The 25,644-nt window shown below is 39.5% G+C and overlaps 1 long non-coding RNA gene across 2 annotated transcripts in view; it reads right to left on the reverse strand.

Annotated features, from left to right (window-relative positions):
• The window catches only part of LOC144382727 (uncharacterized), a 614,132-nt gene that overhangs the window by 30,036 nt on the left and 558,452 nt on the right, over positions 1-25,644 (reverse strand). Inside the window, exon 3 of one of the 2 annotated variants that reach the window (XR_013450101.1) lies at positions 14,734-14,783. The exons of the other annotated variant lie outside the window; for it this stretch is intronic. This is a non-coding gene — a long non-coding RNA (uncharacterized LOC144382727). Of the gene's footprint in view, positions 1-14,733; positions 14,784-25,644 lie in introns of those variants that run through there. 2 annotated transcript variants of the gene reach the window in all.

A 25,644-nucleotide genomic window follows, 5' to 3' on the forward strand; every position in this document is an offset into this window, starting at 1 on the left:
GGAATTCCTGATCACTAGTTAGCAGAGGAAGAAATATGAACACAGTTTATGGACGGGTCTGCAGGATATACAGCTCAAAAGGGGGTGGGTGGCTTTGAAAGGGCCATGAGGACAGACTCTGGATAGTACATCTGACTGACTACATTGCATAGAAAAGACAAAAGTGAAGCTCCACATGAAATAATTAGCAGTGGTTAAAGCTTGGAGGCTGGTTAGGAACCTGGAAATATCAAGATTGGAAAACTGGTGATAAGGAACCCTGGGCTAGGGATGTGTGGACAGATTTCTCAGAATGCACACAGAGAAGATACAATTTCTTACAAAAATGCCCATTAAAATGCATCCACTACACAGCAGTGTGTGGATATTAGTCAGCCTCTTTACCTAGCAAACCCAGTGCTTGCTCAATCGTTGGAGGCATGGTTGGAAGATACACTCAAAAGCAAGGACTTCCCTTCATGAGACTCATTTAGTTCCCACTACTACTGAGTGCCCTACCTGTCAATGGCAAGTAGTGCTCAATATGGCCCTAATCCCTGGGTATACCAGTCAGCCACCTGGGGCAAGTTGATTATTGTTCCTTCCATTATGGAGAAGGCAACAAATTGACCTCACCAGGATAAATGTACATTCTATTAATGATTTGCTTTCTTGCCTATAGTACTTCTGCCAGCATCATGATTGATGCCTTATCCACTGCCACAGTATCCCAAACAAGCAAAAAAAAAACCAATCATTTGATGGCAAAAGAATATAGCAATGGGTTCAAGCCCATAAAATTACAATGTGCCCCATTACCCAGAGGCAGCTGGCTTCATAAGATAGTGAAGGCTTAGTTGCAGAACCAGTGGGGAGACCACGTTCAGCAAGGTTTGGAGCTGCCTTAATATTCCTTAAGTCAGCAGCCAATAATGTGGGGCTAATCTAATTGCCAGGATGCATGGGTCTGGGAAGTAAACTGTGGAAGTGGACTTGTCTCCCTGTTTTATTAAACAATTCATTAAAGAAACTTTGCTTTCCTTTGCTAGTACCTTGGACTTGATGAAGTTGGAGTTCCTAGTGCCCCAAATAAAGCTTCCACCAGGGATCGTAGACATTTCAATGAAATAGCAGCCTGACACTAAACCCTAGCCATTTTTTTAACTCCCCACACCACCAAACTAACAGGTAGAGAAGGAATCATTCTACTGACTGGGGTGAATTGTCCAGGGGAAATTGTGTTGCTGCTATGCAATAGGAGCAAGTGGGACTATCTCTGGGAGGCAGGGGTTCACTGTATTGGTGGAAAGTTGCAGCAATCCACAAAGAACTTGATCTTGTAAGAATGACAGTGGGCACTATTTCAACACAATGGAATCCTATCCACCCTAGCAAAAGATAAGGAGATCAAGGGAGGGGTGGTGAAAATGTTATGGTCATTAACTTAGGGCTCTTGGCCAGTTACAGAAGCAGAGGCTGGAATAACTGCTATAATTAATGTAGAGTCATCATTCCCCATGCTTCATCCCTTGCGATCTCAACACAAAGAACATGTGAGGTTTCATGTGGTAATACAATTGCAGTGGTATTCAGTTGAGATCATTTCCTTTAATGCTTCCTGATCTTCCTATAGTTTCTCCTCCTAATACTTCTGTTCTGCAGATATTGAGTCCCTGGCTCTATTCTTGATATCTTCCTATTTTCACTTCTAACTCCCACCTCTGACTTTTGGTTTTGTGTTCTAGGAGGATGACATTTGTTGGTCTAATCTCTAATATAGTTTTCTTAAGTATTCATTCTGATGTTTACTCTATTGCAGAAACTATGCTTTATTTCCAAGGTCTCTTTTTTCATTTTTAGGATTTCTTTCCCCATAGCAGTCCTCTCTTGTTTTATAAGTGTGTTATCTTTTCCAATGTCATGGCAAATATAATGTTTTTGGATTTGTTTCCATTTTCTGGCCACTCAAGCTGGACTCACTTCAAACTGCTGATTTTTGTTGTTGTTGTTCATTTTATAAAGCAAAATTGAGATCACTGGGGTTTGAGGAGTTGTATATTAGAATCATTTGACAAGTGTTTTCAAAATGTATCATCCCTACTTTCCCTTTCCATCCTTCAGTGCCACTCATCCCAAATCCCAACAAAAGTATAAGCATCTCTGGGAAAAGGTATTGAGATAAGGGTTTTAGAAACAAAACACCTACCCAGGTGATTCTGACATGTTTCCTCATCCCACATCAAAAACCAGCAGACTGATATGAACACTAGAGAGAAATGGTGTGAACTCCATCTGGGAGCTCAGGTCATGTTGACTCACCATGACTGTAAATGTGTGGTCAGCGGTAGCTCACAAGATAAACTTTCTTTCAGTCATAGCAGGCCAGGAATGCTGGTGGAGTCTTAGAGGTGGCTGTGCTTAACCTGCTCATCATGCCACATTGCTTGCCCTTCAGTAGGAATTCAATAAATATTTGCTCTAGAAAAAAAAATGAGAAAATCAGACAGCAGTTGCCAAGAGAAGTCAAGAAAGCACTAGCAGGGAGGCTTTGGCCATTCAAGAATCCATTGTTGTGCTGGTGAATTTTCCCTACCAACCTGGCATCCTCGTTACCTGGGGTCTGCTGAGGTTCTGGCTCACCACTCCATGGCTGTGTTGCACACCTTCTGGATGCACTGCAGATAGCCCTCATGTTTGTTTGTGTGCTGTCATGAGTATGAGTTAAGGCTACTAGCATGGAGTACAAAACCCTGGGTACTTGGCTCCTAAAGTCCTTGCAGGTACCCATTCTAGGTACTTTTCATCTCCACTCGTGCTTCAAGCTTTTGTCACAGAAATGCTGGCAGTTCTCAGAGGTGTAACTAAAAACATATTTATCCATCACTTACTTCCATACAGCTACCTCCTCTCCTTGTACTGACTTGCAGGTTAGTGGTCAGTACTGAGAGTGTCCATCAACCCAAAATCTACTTAGTCTTTTCTAGAAATTTTGCAAAATGTCTGATCTATGGATAGATTTCTGTCCTCCCACCCCATGATAAGATATTTTTCTCTGAAATTATAAAAACTACATTAAAATGAAGAACTTTTGTTTAAGCTCTAATTTTTGTCTTGAAAACATGTTTTAGATGTAAATTTCTACAGCTAAGGTCAGAGGTGGCAGGCTTGTGGACTGTAGGGCAAATGTGGCTACACATTTTCTGTCCAGTGCAATATTAACTTTCCACTTGAATGGAAGTTTGAAATCATCCTGCAGAAGACATGACTGATGTTCACCAATATTGGACTCTTTCTCTTCTGGTAATAAAGATGACTATCTCAGCCACCTGCAGTTTGAAAGAATCATAGGACTAGGTTTGGTCAATGAAACATGAAAAGTTAACTGTACCACTTCCTGGCTAATCTCAAGTGTTTTTACCCAGCAGCAGAACTACAGGAGCCATGCATCACAGATACTGGGGTCACAAGGTGTTATGGCATACTGTGCCCACTCTAAAGTGGCTACCACCTTGTCATACCCGCATGCAGCCTCAAATGAGACCAGTGCCCCTTCAAAATGGCTCCTGCCCAGTTGTGGATGGGGAGAGAGATGAGCCTTGCCCACCAGTACAAAACAGTAGTGGCTATGTCTCACAGCCATCCACATGAGGGACTACCCTGTACCCCACCCTCCAGCATGCCCTCAGGAGCTGCAGTTGAGCCTCTCAGCCAGCTGTGGGGACCAGCCCTGTCCACTGGTGTACCCAAAGCAGTCCAGGCAAGGTATTGCAGTCAGCCAGGCCAGGGGTCAGCCCCACCCACCAGCACACCTACAGCAATTGTGACCCAGCCATAAAAGGGCACATGCAGGCCACATAGGGGATACCCCTGGAGTACCTGTTTCTTATGACTAGTAATGATTGAGTTTCTAGACAATACAGGATGCCTTCCACATAAGGCCACTCCAAGACCAGATGTAGCTGATCTACTTAATACATAGAACACACACACAGGCAAATTAGGAAATGAAGGAATATGTTGCAAATGAAAGAACAAGATAAAACCTCAGAAAAAGTAAACAAGATGGAGATAAGCAATCTACCTGATAAAGAGTTCAAGGTTATGATCATAAAGATGCTCAATGAACTCAAGAGAATAATGAATAAACACAGTGAGAACTTTAAAAGAAAATAAAGAACTAATCAGAGCTGAAGGATACAATAACTAAAATGAAAAATACACTAGTGGGAATCAACAGCAGATTAGAGATGCAGAATGGATTAGTGATTTGGAAAACAGGGTAGTGAAAAATATCCAAGTTTTACAGCAAAAAGAAAAAAGAATTTTAAAATATTGGGATAGTTTAAGGGACCTCTGGGATACCAACAGGTATAATAACATTTTTATTATAGGGATCCCAGGTGCTCAAGAGAATGAGAAAGGAAACTTATTTGAAGAATAACAGCTGAACGCTTCCCTAATCTAGGGAAGGAAACAGACATTAAAGTTCAGGATTCACAGAGAGTCCCAAACAAGATAAACCAAAGAGCTCCTCACCAACACACATAATTAAAATGGCAAAAATTAAATAATCTTAAAAGCAGCAAAAGAAAAGCAACTAGTTACATATAAGGGAAATCCCTTAAGACTATCCACTGATTTGTCAGCAGAAACTTTGAGTATATTATGCCACTTCTTGCTAGCCTGCAAAGTGCCAAAAGGAAAAAAACAAAAACAAAAAACAAAAACAAAAAACAAAAAAAAAACCTACAACCAAAAATATCTACCCTGTAAGATTATCATTCAGACTTGGAGAGAAAGTTTCCCAGACAAAGAGTTAGAAAAAGTTTCTCACCACTATGGCAGCCTTACAAGCAATGTTAAAAGTACTCTAAATGGAAAAGGCCACAATAGGAAAAAAAAATAGGAAAGAAGAAATCTGACTTGAAAAAGCAAACATATAATAAAGGTAGTGAATGAACTATTTATAAAACTACCATGAAGGTTAAAAGGCAAAAGCAGTTGAAAAAAATGCTCCACATCTCTTGGCATCAGGGAAATACAAATCAAAACCACAATGAGATACCACCTTACACAGTTAGAATGGCTAAAATTAACAAGACAGGGAACAACAAATGTCAGCAAGGATGTGGAGAAAGGGGAACCCTCCCACACTGTTGGTGGGAATGCAAGCTGGTGCAGCCACTCTGGAAAACAGTATGGAGGTTCCTCAAAAAGTTAAAAATAGAGGTACTGTATGACCCAGCAATTGTACTACTGGGTATTTACCCCAAAGATACAGATGTAGTGAAAAGAAGGGGCACATGCACCCCAATGTTCATAGCAGCAATGTCCACAATAGCCAAACTGTGGAAGGAGCCGAGATGCCCATCAACAGATGAATGAATAAAGATGTGGTTCATATATACAATGGAATATTATTCAGCCATCAGAAGGGATGAATATCTACCATTTATATCGACATAGATGGAACCGGAGGGTATTATGCTAAGTGAAATAAGTCAATCAGAGAAAGACAATTATCATATGGTTTCACTCATATATGGAATATAAGGAATAGCATGGAGGACAATAGGGGAAGGGAGGGAAAACTGAATGGGAAGAAATCAGAGAGGGAGAAAACCATGAGAGACTCTTAACTAGGGGAAAGAACCTGAGGGTTGCAGATAAGGAATTGGGTAAGGGGCTGGAATAACTGGGTGATGGGCATTAAGGAGGGCATGTGATGTGATGAGCACTGGGTGTTATACACAACTAATGAATCATTGAACACTGTATCAAAAACTAATGATGTATTATATGTTGGGTAATTGAATTTAAATTTAAAAAAAGAAAAAAGACAGAAGTAGTAAAGTCAACTATATCTACACTAAGGGATACACAAAACAAAAACACATAAAATATGACAACTACATAAAATGCGGGGTGCAGAGTAAAAATGTAGTGCTTTTAGAATGTGTTCAAACTTAAGAGACAATCATCTTAAAATAGACTGCTATATTCATAGAGTATTATATATGAACCTTATGGTAACCATAAGCCAAAAAATTTGTAATAAACCCACAAAATATAAAGAGCAAGGAATCAAAACATAACATTAAAAATAAATCAAACCACAAGGGAAGAGAGCAAGAGAAAGAACAGAGAAGAACTACAAAAAGAAAATATTAAAATGGCAATAAGTACACACCTATTAATAATTACCTTAAATGTAAATTGACTAAATCCTCCAATCAAAAGACACAGGATAACTGAATGGGGGAAAAAAATTTATATGCTGCCTACAAGAGACTTCAGACCTAAAGACACATACAGAATGAAAGTTAAGGAATGGAAAAGATATTCCATGCAAATGAAAACAAAAAAAAAAATTTGAGGAAGCAATACTTAGATAAAATAGACTTTAAAACAAAGATTCTATCAAGACAAAGGCTCTACCTAATGATTAAGGGATCAAGAGGATATAATAATTGTAAATATCTATACACCCAATAAGGGAGCACCTAAATACATAAAACAAATAACAGACATTAAGAGAGAAATTGATATTAATAGTGAGAAAATTTTAATATCCCACTTAGATCAATGGGGAGAGCATACAGACAAAATAAGGAAACAGGGACTTTAAATAACACATTAGACCAGGTAGACTTAACATTCTATCCCCAAACAGCAGAATACACATTCTTTTCAAATGCACATGCAACATTCTCCAGGACAGATCACATGTTAGGCCACAAAATGAATTTAAGAAAATTGAAATCATATTAAGCATCTTTTATGACCACAATGGTATCAAACTAAAATTACAAAACAAATTTAAACTGGAAAAAACACAAACATGCAGAGGCTAAACAACAAGCCACTAAACATCCAATGAGTCAATGAAGAAATTTAAAAGGAAATACAAAATACCTTGAGACAGAAATGGAAACAAAACATTGCAAAATTTATGGGCTGCAACAAAAGCAGTTCTAAGACGGAAGTCTGTAGCAATACAAGCCTACCTTCAGAAACAAAATATATCAAATAATCTAGTCTTACAGCTAAAGGAACTGGAAAGAGAACAAGCACAGCCCAAAGTTAGAAGAAAGGAAATAATAAATATTAGAGTGGAAATAAATGAAATAGACACTAAAAACACAATAGAAAATATCAATGAAACTAAAAGCTGGTTCTTTGAAAATATAAATAAAATTGATAAACCATTAGCCAGATTCTTGAAGGAAAAAAAGAACCCAGAATCAGAAATGAAAGAAGTTAAAATGAATTAGAGATTTCTACAAAAAAAATTATAAGCCAACAAATTAGACAACCTAGAAGAAATGGATATATTTCTAGAAACCTACAATCTAAGACTTAATCAGGAAGAAATATAAAATCTGAAGAGAGTGGTTACTAGTAATAAAATAAGTCAGTAATCAAAAAGCACCCAAAAAAAGTCCCAAACCATATGGTTTCACAGGTGAATTTTACCAAACACTTAAAGAAAAGTTAATACTTATCCTTCTCAAATCATTCAGAAAAAAGAAGGGGGAGGGGGAAGAGGAGGAGGGAAGAATGCTTCCAAATTTATTTATGAGGTCAGAATTACTCTGTTGCTAAAGCCAGACAAACAAAAAAAGCAAAACTTACAGGACAAAATTGCTGAAAAACACAAATGTAAAAATCCTAAACAGAATATTATCAAACCACATTCAACAATACATTAAAAAGAGCACACATCACAATCACATGAGATTTATTCCAGAGATGCAAAGCTGGTTCAATATCCATAAAAAAAAAATCAACATGATGCAACACATTAACAAAATGAAGCATAAAAATCATATCTCAATAGATGCAGGAAAAGCAATGGACAAAATTCTACATCAATTCTGATAAAAACACTCAACAAAGTGGGTATAGTGGGAACACACTTTAATATAATAAAGGCCACATATAATAAGCCCATGGCTAACATCATACTTAATGGTGAAAACTAAGGAAAAAAAACTTTCTCTAAGATCAGGAACAAAACAAGGATGCCCACTCTTGCCAATTTTATTTAACGTTGTACTAGAAGTCCTAGCCCAGCAATAAGACAAGAAATAAAAGTTATCTAAATTGTTAAGAAAAAAGTAAAATGGTCACTATTTGAAGATGACATACTATATACAGGAAACTTTACAGACCCTATGTAAAAATTAGAATAAATGAACTCAGTAAAGTTGCAGGATGCAAAATTAATATACAGAAATCTGTTGCATTTCCATACAGTAATAATGAACTATCAGAAAGAGCATAAGAAAACTATCCCATTTTCAATTGCATCAAAAAGAATAAAATACCTAGAAATAAATTTAACCAAGGAATTGAAGGCCTGTACTATGAAAACTGTAAGATATTGATGGAAGAAATTAAGGATGAATAACAAAAAAGGATATACCATTCTCATGGATTGGAAGAATAGTATTAAAATATCCATACTATGCAAAGATATCTACAGATTCAATACAATCCATACCAAAATACTAGTAGTATTTTTCTCAGAACTAGAACTAATAATCCTAAAATTTGTATGGAGCTACAAAAGACCCAAATAGCCAAAGCAATCTTGAGGAAGAACAAAGCTGGAGGTATCATGCTCCCTTATTTCAAGCTACTAAAAAGCTATAGTAATCAGCATGGTTCTGGTGCAAAAACACATAGATCAATGGAACAGAACATAGAGTCCAGAAATAAATGAACACTTGCATGGTTATATGGTAATGAAGGAGACAAGAATATCCAAAGGGAACATGAAAATCTTTTCAATAACTGGTGCTGGGGAAACTGGACCACTTTATCATATATAAAAATAAAGTTGATTAAAGACCTAAATGTAATACCTGAAACCACAAAACTCCATACTATAGAACTCCATACCATAAAACATAAAAGAAAACAGACAATAAACCCTTGGACATAGACTTAGCAACATTTTTTTGGATCCATCTCCTCAGGCAAGGGAAACAAAAGCAAAGATAAACTATTGGGGCCACACCAACATCAAAAACTTTTGCATTGCCAAGGAAACCAACAAAACAAAAAGGCAACCTACTGAATGGAAGAAGTTATCTGCAAATGATATACTCAATGAGGGGTTAATACCCAAAATACATAAAGAACTTCTAACAACTCAACACCAAAACAAAACATTTTGATTTTTAAAATGGGCAGAGGATGTGGATAGATATTTTTCCTAAAGGAGACATACAGATGACCAATGGACTCATGAAAAAATGCTTAATATCACTAATCATAATGAGGGAAATGCAAACCAAAACCACAGTGAAATATCATCTGACACCTGTCAGAATGTCTAGTATCAAAAAAACAAGAAATAACAAGTGTTGGCGAGGATGTGGAGAAAAAGGAACCCTCATGCACTGTTAGTGAGAATGTAAATTTGTGCAGCCACTATGAAAAATAATATGTAGGTCAAAAAATTAAGAATATAACTACCATGCAGTCCAGCAATTCTGCTTCTAGGTATTTATCTGAAGAAAACAAAAATAGTAATCTGAAAAGACAAACACAACCCTATGTTCACTGTAGCATTGTTTACAACAATGAAGATATGGAAGCATCCAAATATCAATAGATAAATGGATAAGGAAGATGTGGTACAAACACACACACACACACAGTGGAATACTATTCACATATTAAAAAATAACGAAATCTCAGGGCACCTAGACAGCTCAGTCAGTTAAGTGTCCAACTTGATTTTGACTCAGGTCATGATCTTAGAGTTGTGGAATCGAGCCCCGCATCATGCTGAGCATGGAGCCTTCCTGAGGTTCTCTCGCTCCTTCCCCCTTTGCTCCTTCCCCTGCTTGTGTGTGCTCTGTAAAATAAAATCTTAAAAAAAAAATAATGAAATCTTGCCATTTGTGACAACATGGATGGACCTAGAGGGTACTGTGCTAATTAAAATAAGTCAGAGAGGGGGGCAGAGCAAGATGGCAGAGGAGTAGGAGACCCGGATTTCATCTGGTCTCAGGAATTCAGCTGGATAGGGATCAAACCATTCTGAACACCTACAAACTCAACAGGAGATCGAAGAAAAGAATAGCAACAACTCTCTGAACAGAAAAGTGACCACTTTCTGGAAGGTAGGACGTGCGGAGAAGTGAATCCAAGGTGATATTTGGGAGGATAGACGGCGGGGGAGGGGGCCTCCATTGGCCGCTTCTGGCAAGTGATAGAGCCGCAGAGCACAAAATTGGAACTTTTAGAAGTCTGTTCCGCTGAGTGATGTCGATCTAGTGGCTAAGCTGGGGGGTGGAACCCTCGTGGGACAGTGTGGTCTCAGGACCCTCGGGGTCACAGGAAGACCAGGGGTGCCTGAGTGCGGCAGAGCTCCCAGGTATCAGAGCGGGGAAGCTGGCTGTAGAGAGGGAGCCGAGGTGCGGGCTCTCAGCTCAGGGTTGTCATAGACCGTGATCTGCGGCACAGTCGGGCCACTGCTCTTCCAGCAGGGATCCAACAAGCAGCAGATCCGGGGAGACTCCCCTTCCTCCCCCAGGAGAGCGGCACAGGAGTGCACTGCAGGGATCTGCTGGGTTTGGAGACTCCACACGGGGTCGGGTGCCAGAGATAGAAACGCTCGGTCACAGACCGGGTGAGCACGGAGTGTGGCCGGAGACCGGGGAGACGGGAGTGACTGACTGCTTTTCTCTGGGGGCTCACTGAGGAGCAGAGCCCGAGCTCTCGGCTCCTACCAGGCAGAGATTTGGAGGCTGTCATTTTCACTCCCGTCCTCCAAAGCTGTACGGAAAGCTTGTAGGGAACAAAAGCTCTGGAGAGCAAACCCCAGCAGATTACTTAGCCCGGACCGGCAAGGGCGGGGCAATTCCACCTCCGGCAAAGACAGTTGGGAACCATGGCAACAGGCCCCTCCCCCAGAAGATCAGCAAGAACAGCCAGCCAAGACCAAGTTTACTGATCAATGAGGATGGCAGAACTCCAGCGCTAGGGGAATACTGCACATAGAATCCATGGCTTTTTTTACCATGATTCTTCAGTCTTTCAAAGTTAATTTTTTTTTAACTTTTTTTTTTTTGAATTTTCCTTTTTCCCTTTTTCAACCAACATCTTATCAATCCCTTTTTTAAAAAATATTTTTATTTTTCATTTTTAGACTCATATTCTATCCCTTCATAGTAGTTACCCTTATTTTTGGCATATATATATAGTTGTTCTCCCTTTAAAATTTTGAGATAGTTTCTTCTAACAGATCAAAACATACCCTAAATCTCTAGGGTAGGGTTTTGTTCTACTCTCCTGCCTGATCACATTCTCTCCCTTTTTTTTCCCTTTTTTTAAATCCTCTTCTTCCTTTTTTCAAACAACTTCTTATCAACTCCTTTTGTAAAATTTTTTATAATTTTCATCTTTACAATCATATTCCATCCATTGATCATATCAACCCTTATTTGTACATATATGAGTTTTTCTTTCCTTAAAATTTTGTGAGGCACTTTATTCTAACAGACCAAAATACACTAAAAATCCAGTGTGTGGTACTGATCTATGCACCAGCCTGATCATATTTGACCACATTCTGTTTTTTTTGTTTTGTTCTGTTTTTGTTTGTTTTTATCTTTTTCCTTTTCTTTTTCCTTTTCTTTTTTTTTTTTCCTTCCCTTTCTTTTCCACCGGCTTCAGGTCTTTTCTGATTTGTTTAGAGTATATTTTCCGGGGACGTTGTTACCCTGTTAGCATTTTGTTCTCTCATTCACCTATTCTCCTCTGGACAAAATGACAAGATGGAAAAAATCACCTCAACAAAAAGAACAAGAGGTAGTACCGACTGCCAGGGACCTACTCAATACGGACATTAGTCTATCCAACATCTAGAGTTCAGAACCATCACTTTAAAGATACTAGCTGGGCTTGAAAAAAGCATGGAAGTTATTAGAGAAACCCTTTCTGGAGAAATAAAAGAACTAAAATCTAATCAAGTAGAAATCAAAAAGACTATTAATGAGGTGCAATCAAAAATGGGGGCGCTAACTGCTAGGATAAATGAGGCAGAAGAGAGAATCAGTGAGATAGAAGACCAAATAATGGAAAATAAAGAAGCTGAGAAAAAGAGAGATAAACAACTACTGGATCATGAGGGCAGAATTCGAGAGATAAGCAATACCATAAGATGAAACAACATTAGAATAATTGGGATCCCAGAAGAGGAAGAAAGAGAAAGAGGGGCAGAAGGTATTTGGAGCAAATTATAGCAGAGAACTTCCCTAATTTGGGAAGGAAACAGGCATCAAAATCCAGGAAGCACAGAGAACCCTTCTCAAAATCAATAAAAATAGGTCAACACCCTGACATCTAAGAGTAAAACTCACGAGTCTCAGAGACAAAGAGAAAATCCTGAGAGCAGCTCAGGAGAAGAGATATGTAACCTACATTGGTAGAAACATTAGACTGGCAACAGACCTATCCACAGAGACCTGGCAGGCCAGAAAGGACTGGCAGGATATATTCAGAGCACTAAAGGAGAAAAGTATGCAGCCAAGAATACTATATCCAGCTAGGCTGTTAATGAAAATAGAAGGAGAGATCAAAACCTTCCAGGACAAACAAAAACTAAAGGAATTTGCAAACACGAAACCAGCCCTACAAGAAATATTGAAAGGGGTCCTCGAAGCAAAGAGAGAGCCTAAAAGCAACATAGACCAGAAAGGAACACAGACAATATAACAGTAATAGTCACCTTACAGGCAATACAATGGCACTAAATTCCTATCTTTCAATAGTTACCCTGAATGTAAAAGGGCTAAATGCCCCAATCAAAAGAAACAGGCTATCAGATTGGATTAAAAAACAAGACCCATCAATATGCTGTCTGCAAGAGACTCATTTTAGACCCAAAGACAGGCCCAGATTGAAAGTGAGGGGGTGGAAAACCATTTACCATGCTAATGGACACCAAAAGAAAGCTGGGGTGGCAATCCTTATATCAAACAATTTAGATTTTAAACCAAAGACTGTAATAAGAGATGAAGAAGGACACTATATCCTACTTAAAGGGTCTATCCAACAAGAAGACCTAACAATTGTAAATATCTATGCCCCTAACATGGGAATAGCCAATTATATAAGGCAATTAATAACAAAAGCAAAGAAACATATTGACAACACTACAGTAATAGTGGGGGACTTCAACACCCCCCTCACTGAAATGGACAGATCATCTAAGCAAAAGATCAACAAGGAAATAAAGACTTTAAATGACACACTGGACCAAATGGACTTCACAGACATATTCAGAACATTCCATCCCAAAACAACGGAATACACATTCTTCTCTAGCGCCCATGGAACATTCTCCAGAATTGATCACATCCTAGGTCATAAATCAGGTCTCAACCGGTACCAAAAGATTGGGATCATTCCCTGCCTATTCTCAGACCACAATGCTTTGAAACTAGAACTCAATCACAAGAGGAAAGTCGGAAAGAACTCAAATACATGGAGGCTAAAGGGCATCCTACTGAAGAATGAATGGGTCAACCAGGAAGTTAAAGAACTAAAAAAATTCATGGAAACCAATGAAAATGAAAACACAACTGTTCAAAATCTTTGGGATGCAGCAAAGGCAGTCCTAAGAGGAAAGTATATAGCAGTACAAGCCTTTCTCAAGAAACAAGAAAGGTCTCAAATACACAACCTAACCCTACACCTAAAGGAGCTGGAGAAAGAACAGCAAAAAAGCCTAAACCCAGCAGAAGAGAAATAATCAAGATCAGAGCAGAAATCAATGAAATAGAAACCAAAAGAACAGTAGCACAGATCAACGAAACTAGGAGCTGGTTCTTTGAAAGAATTAACAAGATTGATAAACCCCTGGCCAGACTTAACAAAAAGAAAAGAGAAAGGACCCAAATCAACAAAATCATGAATGAAAGAGGAGAGATCAGAAGCAACACCAAAGAAATACAAACAATTATAAGAACATATTATGAGCAACTCTATGCCAGCAAATTAGATAACCTGGAAGAAATGGATGCATTCCTAGAGATGTATCAACTACCAAAACTGAACCAGGAAGAAATAGAAAACCTGAACAGACCTATAACCATTAAGGAAATTGAAGCAGTCATCAAAAATCTCCCAAAACACAAAAGCCCAGGGCCAGATGGCTTCCCAGGGAATTCTACCAAACGTTTAAAGAAGAATAATACCTATTCTTCTGAAACTGTTCCAAAAAATAGAAATAGAAGGAGAACTTCCAAACTCGTTTTAGGAGGCCACCATTACCTTGATCCCCAAACCAGACAAAGACACCATCAAAAAGGAGAATTACAGACCAATATCCTTGATGAACATGGATGCAAAAATTCTCACCAAAATACTAGCCAATAGGATCCAACAGTACATTAAAGGGATTATTCACCACGACCAAGTGGGATTTATCCCTGGGCTGCAAGGTTGGTTCAACATCCACAAATCAATCAACGTGATATAATATTTAAACAAAAGAAAGAACAAGAATCATATGATTCTCTCAATAGATGCAGAAAACACATTTGACAAAGTACAGCATCCTTTCTTGATCAAAACTCTTCAGAGTATAGGGATAGAGGGTACATACCTCAATATCATAAAAGCCATCTATGAAAAACCTACAGCGAATATCATTCTCAATGGGGAAAAACAGAGCTTTCCCTCTAAGGTCAGGAATGCGGCAGGGATGTCCACTATCACCACTGCTTTTCTTTTTTTTTTTTTTTTTTTTAATTTTTTTTTTTTTTTTTTTTAAGGTTTTACTTATTTGCGAGAGAGAGAATGAGAGACAGAGAGCATGAGAGGGAGGAGGGTCAGAGGGAGAAGCAGACTCCCTGCCGAGCAGGGAGCCCGATGCGGGACTCGATCCCGGGACTTCAGGATCATGACCTGAGCCGAAGGCAGTCGCTTAACCAACTGAGCCACCCAGGCGCCCTATCACCACTGCTTTTCAACATAGTATTAGAAGTCGTAGCCACAGCAATCAGACAACAAAAAGAAATAAAAGGCATCCAAATCGGCAAAGAAGAAGTCAAACTCTCACTGTTTGCAGATGATATGATACTTTATGTGGAAAACCCAAAAGACTCCACCCCAAAACTGCTAGAACTCATACAGGAATTCAGTCAAGTGGCAGGATATAAAACCAATGCACAGAAGTCAGTGGCATTCCTATACACCAACAACAAGTCAGAAGAAAGAGAAATTAAGGAGTTGATCCCATTTACAATTGCACCCAAAACCATAAGATACCTAGGAATAAATCTAACCAAAGAGGCAAAGGATCTGTACTCAGAAAACTATAAAATACTCATGGAAGAAATTGAGGAAGACACAAAGAAATGGAAAAACGTTCTATGCTCATGGATTGGAAGAACAAATATTGTGAAGATGTCAATGCTACCTAGAGCAATCTACACATTCAATGCAATCCCCATCAAAATACCATCCACTTTTTTCAAAGAAATGGAACAAATAATCCTAAAATTTGTATGGAACCAGAAAAGACCCCGAATAGCCAGAGGAATGTTGAAAAAGAAAAGCAAAGCTGGTGGCATCACAATTCCGGACTTCTGGCTCTATTACAAAGCTGTCATCATCAAGACAGTATGGTAGTGGCACAAAAACAGACACATAGATCAATGGAACAGAACAGAGAGCCCAGAAATGGACCCTCAACTCTATGGTCAACTAAACTTTGACAAAGCAGGAAAGAATGTCCAATGGAAAAAAGACAGTCTCTTCAACAAATGGTGCTCGGAAAATTGGACAGCCACATGCCGAATAAAACTGGACCATTTCCTTACACCACATACAAAAATAGACACCAAATGGTTGAAAGACCTCAATGTGAGACAGGAGTCCATCAAAATCCTAAAGGAGAACACAGGCAGCAACCTCTTTGACCTCAGCCGCAGCAACTTCTTCCTAGAAACATTGCCAAAGGCAACGGAAGCAAGGGCAAAAATGAACTATTAGGACTTCATCAAGATCAAAAGCTTTTGCACAGCAAAAGAAACAGTCAACAAAACCAAAAGACAGCCAACAGAATGGGAGAAGATATTTGCAAATGACATATCAGATAAAGGGCTAGTATCCAAAATCTATAAAGAACTTATCCAACTCAACACCCAAAGAACAAATGATCCAATCAAGAAATGGGCAGAAGACAGGAACAGACATTTTTCCAAAGAAGACATCAAAATGGCCAACAGACACATGAAAAAGTGCTCAACATCGCTTGGCATCAGGGAAATCCAAACCAAAACCTCAATGAGATACCACCTCACACCAATCAGAATGGCTAAAAGTAACAAGTTAGGGGGCGCCTGGGTGGCTCAGTTGGTTAAGCGACTGCCTTCGGCTCAGGTCATGATCCTGGAGTCCCTGGATCGAGTCCCGCATCGGGCTCCCTGCTCGGCAGGGAGCCTGCTTCTCCCTCTGACCCTCCCCCCTCTCGTGTGCTCTCTCTCTCTCTCTCTCTCATTCTGTCTCAACTAAGTAAATAAAATCTTTAAAAATAAATAAATAAAAGTAACAAGTTAGGAAACGATAGATGTTGGTGGGGACGCAGAGAAAGGGGAACCCTCCTACACTGTTGGTGGGAATGCAAGCTGGTGCAACCACTCTGGAAAACAGTATGGAGGTTCCTCAAAAAATTGAAAATAGAGCTACCATATGATCCAGCAATTGCACTACTGGGTATTTACCCCAAAGATACAAATGTAGGGATCCGAAGGTGTACGTGCACCCCGATGTTTATAGCAGCAATGTCCACAATAGCCAAACTGTGGAAAGAGCCAAGATGTCCATCGACAGATGAATGGATAAAGAAGAGGTGGTATATATATACAATGGAATATTATGTAGCCATCAAAAGGAATGAGATCTTGCCATTTGCAATGACGTGGATGGAACTGGAGGGCGTTATGCTGAGCGAAATAAGTCAATCAGAGAAAGACATGTATTATATGACCTCACTGATATGAGGAATTCTTAATCTCAGGAAACAAACTGAGGGTTGCTGGAGTGGGGGGTGGGGTGGGAGGGATGGGCTGACTGGGTGATAGACACTGGGGAGGGTATGTGCTCTGGTAAGCGCTGTGAATTGTGCAAGACTGTTGAATCTCAGATCTGTACTTACGAAACAAATAATGCAATATATGTTAAGAAAAAAAAAAAGAAGAAGATAGCAGGAGGGGAAGAATGAAGGGGGGGAAATCGGAGGGGTAGACGAACCATGAGAGATGATGGACTCTGAAAAACAAACTGAGGGTTCTAGGGGGGGGGGAGGATGGGTTAGCCTGGTGATGGGTATTAAAGAGGGCATGTTCTGCATGGAGCACTGGGTGTTATGCACAAACAATGAATCATGGAACACTACATGTAAAACTAATGATGTAATGTATGGGGATTAACATAACAATTAAAAAAAACCCCACATTGAGATACCTCCTTACACCAGTCAGAATGGTAAAAATCGACAAGGCAAGAAACAACAAATGTTGGAGAGGTTGTGGAGAGGGGGAACCCTCTTACACTGTTGGTGGGAATGCAAGCTGGTATAGCCACTTTGGAAAAGAGTGCGGAGGTGCCTCAAAAAATTAAAAATAGAGCTACCCTATGACCCAGCAATTGCACTACTGGGTATTTACCCCAAAGACACAGATGTAGTGAAAAGAAGGGCCATATGCACCCCAATGTTCATAGCAGCAATGTCCGCAAAAGCCAAACTGTGGAAAGAGCTGAGATGCCCTTCAACAGATGAATGGATAAAGAAGATGTGGTCCATATATACAATGGAATATTACTCAGCCATCAGAAAGGATGAATACCCAACTTTTACATCAACATGGATGGGACTGGAGGAGATTATGCTAAGTGAAATAAGTCAAGCAGAGAAAGTCAATTATCATATGGTTTCACTTATTTGTGGAACATAAGGAATAGCATGGAGGACATTAGGAGAAGGAAGGGAAAAATGAAGGGGAGGAAATCGGAGGGTGAGATGAACCATGAGACTATGGACTCTGAGAAACAATCTGAGGGTTCTAGAGGGGAGGGAGGTGGGGGGATTGGTTAGCCCGGTGATGGGTATTAAGGAGGGCACATACTGCATGGAGCACTGGGTGTTATATGAAAACAATGAATCGTGGATCACTACATCGAAAAGAAAAGGAAAAGAAAAGAAAAGGAAAAGAAAAGAAAAGAAAAGAAAAGAAAAGAAAAGAGAAAAGAAAAGAAAAGAAAAAAGAAGAAAAGAAAAGAAAAAACCATCCACAAAATGAAAAGCCAAACTACTGAAGGAAAGAAAATTTTCAAAATCATATACCTGATAAAGGTATAATATCCAAAATATATAAAGGAACTCTTACAACTTAATAGTAAAAACCTTTTTTGATTAAAAAATGGGCAGAGAATCTGGATAGACGTTTTTCCAAAGATACCAATAACCAGTAAATACACGGCAAGCTGCTCAGCATCATTAATCATCAGGGAAATGTAAATCAAAACTACAATGAGGTATCACTTCACACATGTTAGAATGGCTAGTATCAAGAAAAGAAAAAAACAAGTGTTGGGAAGGATGTAGAGAAAAGGAACTCTTGTGCATTGTTAGTGGGGATGCAAATTGTGGAGCCACTATGAAGAACAGGATGTTCCTCAAAAAAATTAATAGAACTACCATATGATCTAGTAATCCTATCTCTGGGTATTTATCTAAAGAAATGGAGAACACTAACTCCACAGGATATATGCACATCCATGTACACTGCAGCATTATTTAAAATGGCCAAAATATAGAAACAAACCAAGGGTCCATCAATGGATGAACAGATCATGGAAATGTGATAAATATATACAATGGAATATCGTTCAACCATAAAAAAGGGAAATCCTGCCATTTGCAACAAGAAAGATGGACCTAGACAGCATTATGCCATGTGTAATAAGTCAGAAAAAGACAAATACCAAATGAGCTCACCCTAGATAAAGAGAACATACTGGTGGTTGCCAGAGGCGAGGAATAGGGGGATAGGCAAAATAGGTCAAAAGGTACAAACCTCCAGTTAAAAGTCATGTGGATATAATGTACAACATGATGACTATAGTTGATACAACGGTATTGCATATTTGAAAGTTGCTAATAAATCTTAGTTATCACAAGCAAACAAAATTTTTGTAACTGTGTGATGATGTATGTTAACTAGACTTATTGTGATAATTTCACTATATGTGAAATCATTATGTTGTGCACCTGAAACTAATATGTAACATGTCAATTATACCTTAAGAGAAACAAAGTCATCAAATATCACAATAAGATGTAGTATATATACACACAATGGAATATTTTTCAGCCATAAAAAAAAATGAAATCTTGCCTTTGCAATGACATGGATGGAACTAGAGTATAAGGCTAAGTAAAATAAGCTCAGAGAAAGATAAATAGCATATGATTTCACTCATTTGTGGAATTTAAGAAACAAGAACAAATGAGCAAAGGACAAAGAGCAAAGCCAAGAAACAGATTTTTAACTATTGAGAACAAACTGGGTTATCAGAGGCAAGGGGGTTGGGGGCATCGGCGAAATAAGTGATGGGGATTAAGGAATGCACCTATCATGATGAGCACCGAATGATGTATGAAATGTTGAATCATTATGTGGTATACTTGAAACTAATATAACATTGTATGTTAACTATACTGGAAATAAAGTTAAGAAATGTTACAGTAAGATTGAGCATTTTACTTTATGTAAATTTTTACCATCAAACAAAAATGTAAGAAATGTAAGCAGGTATTAAACTCTAGGTAGTGGGTATACATACTGAAGTGACTAGGGGTGGAATGTACAAGATGCCTAAATTCACTTTGGAATGTCCCTCCAAAAATATGGATAAACAGATGGGTAGAGAGATGAATATATAGAACAAGTATAGAAAAAAATATTATAGAAACTAGATGGTGGGTGTTTACTGTGGAATTTTTAAGTTTTTTATATGTTTGGATTTTTTTCTTAAGAACATGTTAGAAGAAAAGAGGTTTATTGCTCTTAGATGTAAAAAGGTTGGTCCAGAAGTTGTCAATGCAGAGCTTGTATGGCAGCTCCATGATGATTAAGAATCCAGGCTCTTTCCATTTTGTTATTCTGCTTTCATTAGCATGCCACCTCATGGCCCATCATGGCTGCTAGATCACTCAGCATCTAATCTGTATTCCAGCCAGCAAGACACTCATAGCATTCCAGCAAATCTTGTGCATCAACAGTTTTTCTCTTTATTGAACATTCAACCCTGCATTTTTTTCCTCTCTTCTTAAAAATATCCTTTTCTTGACCCAACTTCTTCCTCTATAAGCTGCCAGCCCATTTCCTTGCTCTCCTTTACACAAAACTCCTCAACCAACAAAGATGCCTGTTTGCTGTCTCAGAGGCCACCGTCCTCATCTTGTATCGGCAGCACTCAGGACAGCCAGTCACTCCTTCCTTCTTCACATAGTTTTCCAGGACATCACACTCCTGATTTTCTTCCTGCCTCCCTGTTTCCCTAGCAGTACTTTCTTCAAACTTTCCCCTCTTCCTCCAATGTCCCAGTGTCAGGCTGCTCCAAGGCTCAGTGCTTGGACCTTCTCTCTTCTCCACTCCATCCAGTTTCCAAACATTTAATATCATCCATTTGCTTAGGACTCTCAAACTTGCCTAGCTGATCTCCCAAACTCCAGACTTGTATATCCAACTCCTATCTGACCATCACTTGCAGGTCTAATAGATATCTCACCCACAACATTTCCAAAACAAATTCCTGGTCCTCCCCAGAAAGCCTAAATTTTACCTCAGTTTCCCCTATCTTAGTGATGCTGGCTCCAAGTGCTTGGGCCAAAAAATATGCAGTAATCCTCTTTTATGCTCATACTTAATCCATCAAGAAACCAAGCTGGTTCTACCTTCAGGATATGCCCCAAATCTGATCACTTTCCGCTGCCTCCTTGCTGCCACGCTGGCTCGAATTACTGCAACAGCTTTCTAACTGGCTCCCTGCTTCTGTCTTTGCCCTATAAAAGTCTGTTTGTAATAGAGCAGCCAAACTGTAAATCAGATGGTATCACTCCTCTGCCCAGAGCCCTGCATGGATCCCCATTTCCCCCAAGGTAAAAGCTGAAGACATTCAGTAGCCTATAAGGCTTTCTGTGGTCTGGCACTCTTCATTGCCTCTGTACCCCACTCACCCTTTGTGTAATGACTCTAGCCACACTGGCTCCTGAGGGTTCCTGGAGCATGGGAGGCACACTCTAGCCCTAAAGCCTTTTGCTGGCTATTCCTTCTGCCTGGAGTACCCTCTTTTCCAGGTTTCTCCCTGGATAATGCCCTCTCCTCCTTTAAGTCTTTGCTCAGATGGACCTCAAGAACCTGGAACAGTGTTAGTACTGAGATCTTTAAGTAAATAAAGTACATAGAACTGCATAGTCAAACCTCCACAGATCCTCTAACTAGCTAATTTTACATTCTCCTTTAACCTGATACATTTCCTTCCTCCAAAAAAACAGGTTTGTTTTGTTTTTTGTTTTGTTTTGTTTTTGGATCAACACTACACTACCCAATAAAGAGCTTTGTATTTCCCTTACCAGGGAAATTTCTTTTTCTTTGAAAAAGAAACATGGCAAGTCCATTCCTACATCAGAGGCTTGTGATCAGGGAGGCTCTATATTCAGGAATACAAAAACAGAAAAGGGTGTTGCTCAAATAACCTATCATTCCTAGGGTCATTTATTTAGAATGAAAACAAAATTAAAAACAGCAAGAAGAAGAAGTCATCTTTCCTAATCCTACTCAGTTTCTAAGAAATTAAGTTCAGATCTTAATATTCTACATTTTTCCTTCTCTCCAGACCTTGTGGGCTTATTCTTCCTCTTAAGGATCTGCCTAAAGCCAAGATAAGAATCACAACCATCTGTTGCACAAAAAGGATAACAAGAGTTTTGGCACTTGTCACAAGCAGCTAAGATCCAAGCTACACTAACATGGTCTGCCAGCCACCCCCCCATTTTTATTGTTATGTTAATCCCCATACATTACATCATTAGTTTTAAATGTAGTGTTCCATGATTCATTGTTTGTGCATAACACCCAGTGCTCCATGCAGAATGTGCCCTCTTTAATACCCATCACCAGCCTAACCCATCCTCACACCCCCCTCCCCTCTAGAACCCTCAGTTTGTCTTTCAGAGTCCCTCATCTCTCATGGTTCATCTCCCCCTCCGATTTTCCCCCCTTCATTCTTTCCCTCCTGCTATCTTCTTTTTTTCTTTTTCTTAACATATATTGCATTATTTGTTTCAGAGGTACAGATCTGTGATTCAACAGTCTTGCACAATTCACAGCACTCACCATAGCATATACCCTTCCCAATGTCTATCACCTGGCCACCCCATCCTCCCAACCCCTCCCCCCAACTCCAGCAACCCTCAGTTTGTTTCCTGGGATTAAGAATTCCTCATAACAGTGAGGTCATACGATACATGCCTTTCTCTGATTGACTTACTTCACTCAGCATAATACCCTCCAGTTCCATCCACGTCATTGCAAATGGCAAGATCTCATTCCTTTTGATGGCTGCATAATATTCCATTGTATATACATACAATGGAATCTTCTTTAAGCCACCCCCCATTTCTGTGTGGTCATTGCACTGTCAATTATCAGGCATCTAGCCCTGGAGTACATCCATGACTGAAAACTCAGAGGTGTTTCTCCACTGGCGTTTCCTGTAGTTTAGGCAGCTTCATCATGTGGAGCCAATTCACAACTTTTGTGTAACGTGGAGGTGGTGTAGGGAGCCTCAACCATGGCTCCTGGCACAGATTCATTGGTCAACTTTTGCATGATATCCAATTGCTTTTCCACTTGCAATCACTAGCAGTTGAGGAAGGGGTAATGAAATCATCTGGGGTCTAGATTTAGACTACAGTACAAGTCTAATAATGTTGGCCACTGACTATACCATTTATGGTATCATGGTGGGCAGAGAACAACAAAGGAGTTATGATATAATACAAAGGTCAGGAAGGTCTGGTGAAGCCACATATTATTATTACTCCTGTGGTTGGTAATTAATTGAATTATTTTTACTGAGTCATCCTCCCAAAATCCCTTTAAACTTAGTTATCAGGACATTTTCCTGGTTACTAGGGCAAGACGAGGGTGTGTGAGTGTGAAAGAACCATTTGTGTCATACCACATGGGCCATTCAAGTTAAACATAGGGTACCCCTTTCCCTAGCTCCTCAGCTCAAACAAGAGTAACTTTCTCTCAGCACACCATCCCCTGCTATGATGTCGGTTCTCCTAAAACATTATGACAGAAATCCAAAGGATTTCATGAAAACCTCTTTGAGCTACTTCACACCCCATGGAGTCTTGGTGTGGGTGAAGCATTGCTTCCTACTGCAGATATTACAGCAGTTTAGCAAAATCCTGCAAGTCAAATTCACTGCAAAGGTACTATATTGCTGATTCATCTTATCTTGTTCCTACCCAAATTGACATTTGCCCATGGAAAGCACTTAAGATATCTTTTTATATTGAAAGTAGGAACTATTTTTCCCTCCTTCCCAGTTCTCAACAGCAAGTAATAGAATTTGCCCCTCCTGAGAATGAGAAGGGTTGGGGGTGGAAGGATCAAGGAAGCGGTAGAGAGTAAAAGCAAGAAATCTAAGAAACTGACCACTGCATTTCTTATAATCCACTGGTACCCAACTAGAAGCTTAGCTTTCTTCGCTGTTCCACTCCTGACCAATGGCTGGCTTGCACTTGGTCACTGCTAAGGTTCAAGCAGCCCATGTGACAGTGGATAGCAAACCCTTGAGCTGCTGCAGTACCAGGGCATGTCTGAGCTTGATTCCTGGGGAATGCCATGGAGCCCCCAGTTTCTGTACAATGGCAGAGGTTGTTCTCTAGTCCAAATTACAAGTGCCCCCAATTCCTCACAGCATCACAATGGTTCAAGGGGCACACTATTGGGCACAAGGCCCACTTAGAACAGTCACTACTGTGGAATAAGCATATGTAACCAAAACAAGCTAAAGGAGAGGTATAAACCCTTTCAGAGATTTTGTTGGTAAAGGCTTCCACTGAGGGTATGGATGCTGAACAGTCTTGAATGTGAAGAGAGAGTTCTCTACAACTGACACTTGCCAGACCAGAACAGCTAGTCGGAGTGTGAAGTTTAGGTGGAGTGGATTGTTTAAGACCAAGATGACCAAAGGTGATCAAAACTGGCATACAATTTGTTTCCTCTGTAATCTGTTTCTTTTATGTTTTCTGCTAAGACTGCCTCTCATCTCGTGAAGGCCTCCTACAGTCTGTCCACTTTAATCAGCCAACGTAAACTCTGCTCTGTAATAGGAGTGTCCTCTCTGTCCCATGTGGACACCATGCTTCAAAATTACCTGTGTTCTACATCTGTAATTCCCTCCTGCCTCTTCTCTCCAAGGCTCAGTTGAAGAACCTCCTATCCCATGAAACTCCATCTCTCCTCTTCAAATTCATAGGGCACTTACAATCTGAGTCACATAATTTCCCATTTGATGATACATCATTTGATACTATCCTATCAAGCCACCTGTGATTTGTTCCCCAACAAAACTGTAGTCTTCTCAAAGTCAAAGATCAAAACTTTTGTTATTTGCCCCCACCAAACCTGGCACAGGCATGAACACATGGTAGGAAAAAAAAAAAGTGAAAGAGTACTTCAATTGTTCACAAGCTGAAAGTCAGCACGTAGATTAAAAAGGTTAAACCAAACCACCTCTCCTCAACCAAGACTTCTAAATCACATGTAGATCTAAAATTATGTTTTTAAAAAGGCAAGATAAATAACAGAGCTATCCAGTCATTTGGAAGCCAGTAAAGGATAAAAATTATTCCAGCAGTGGCCTTGAGTTGCAGAGACAATGTAGTTACAGGAAAAAGGGAGGGAGGGTGGGAAGTAGGGCAAGATTTTATTCCAAATTGACCTTTATAAAGCATTCAAAGGATGCTAAGGGAAAGCTAAGGATGACAGAGACAGCAAGCTAGGTGCTACCTTATGAAGTGAAAGGCTGACAAGGACAACAAGTACTAATTGTGAGGGAAGAAATATATGAAAGGCCATAACATGAAGGACAGGGAGATAAGAGCCCTGGGCATAGGGCCATGAGAACTATATTCCATCTTGACAGCTTTCTTAGACAGAAGATGTAGATAAAGTAGAAGATAGGTGGAAGTGAACAAAACTATCTGAATGATTGGGAAATTCACAAAGCATAGGAGTCTCAGAAAAGTCTATTTATAAAATCTCTTGTGAACCATCTAGATTCATCCTGAATCAAACCATGGTCCTCCCAGTTTTAGAACCATATACAATGTTTTTAAGACACAACTACCTGGCACTTGACACACCACCTCTAAGCAGCACAACAACCTAACAATTTTGGCAGTATTACTCTTATTTTACAGATGAGGATACAAAGGCTCAGAAAATTAAATGCCTGTTCTCACGGAGCTTATATTCCAAAGTCCATGCTCATATAGCTACACAGTGCCCATGATTGGGACCATGTCTAATTCCAAACCCCCACACATAG

Source organism: Halichoerus grypus, chromosome 8 (assembly GCF_964656455.1).
Source record: "Halichoerus grypus chromosome 8, mHalGry1.hap1.1, whole genome shotgun sequence".
NCBI classification, from domain to species: domain Eukaryota; kingdom Metazoa; phylum Chordata; class Mammalia; order Carnivora; family Phocidae; genus Halichoerus; species Halichoerus grypus.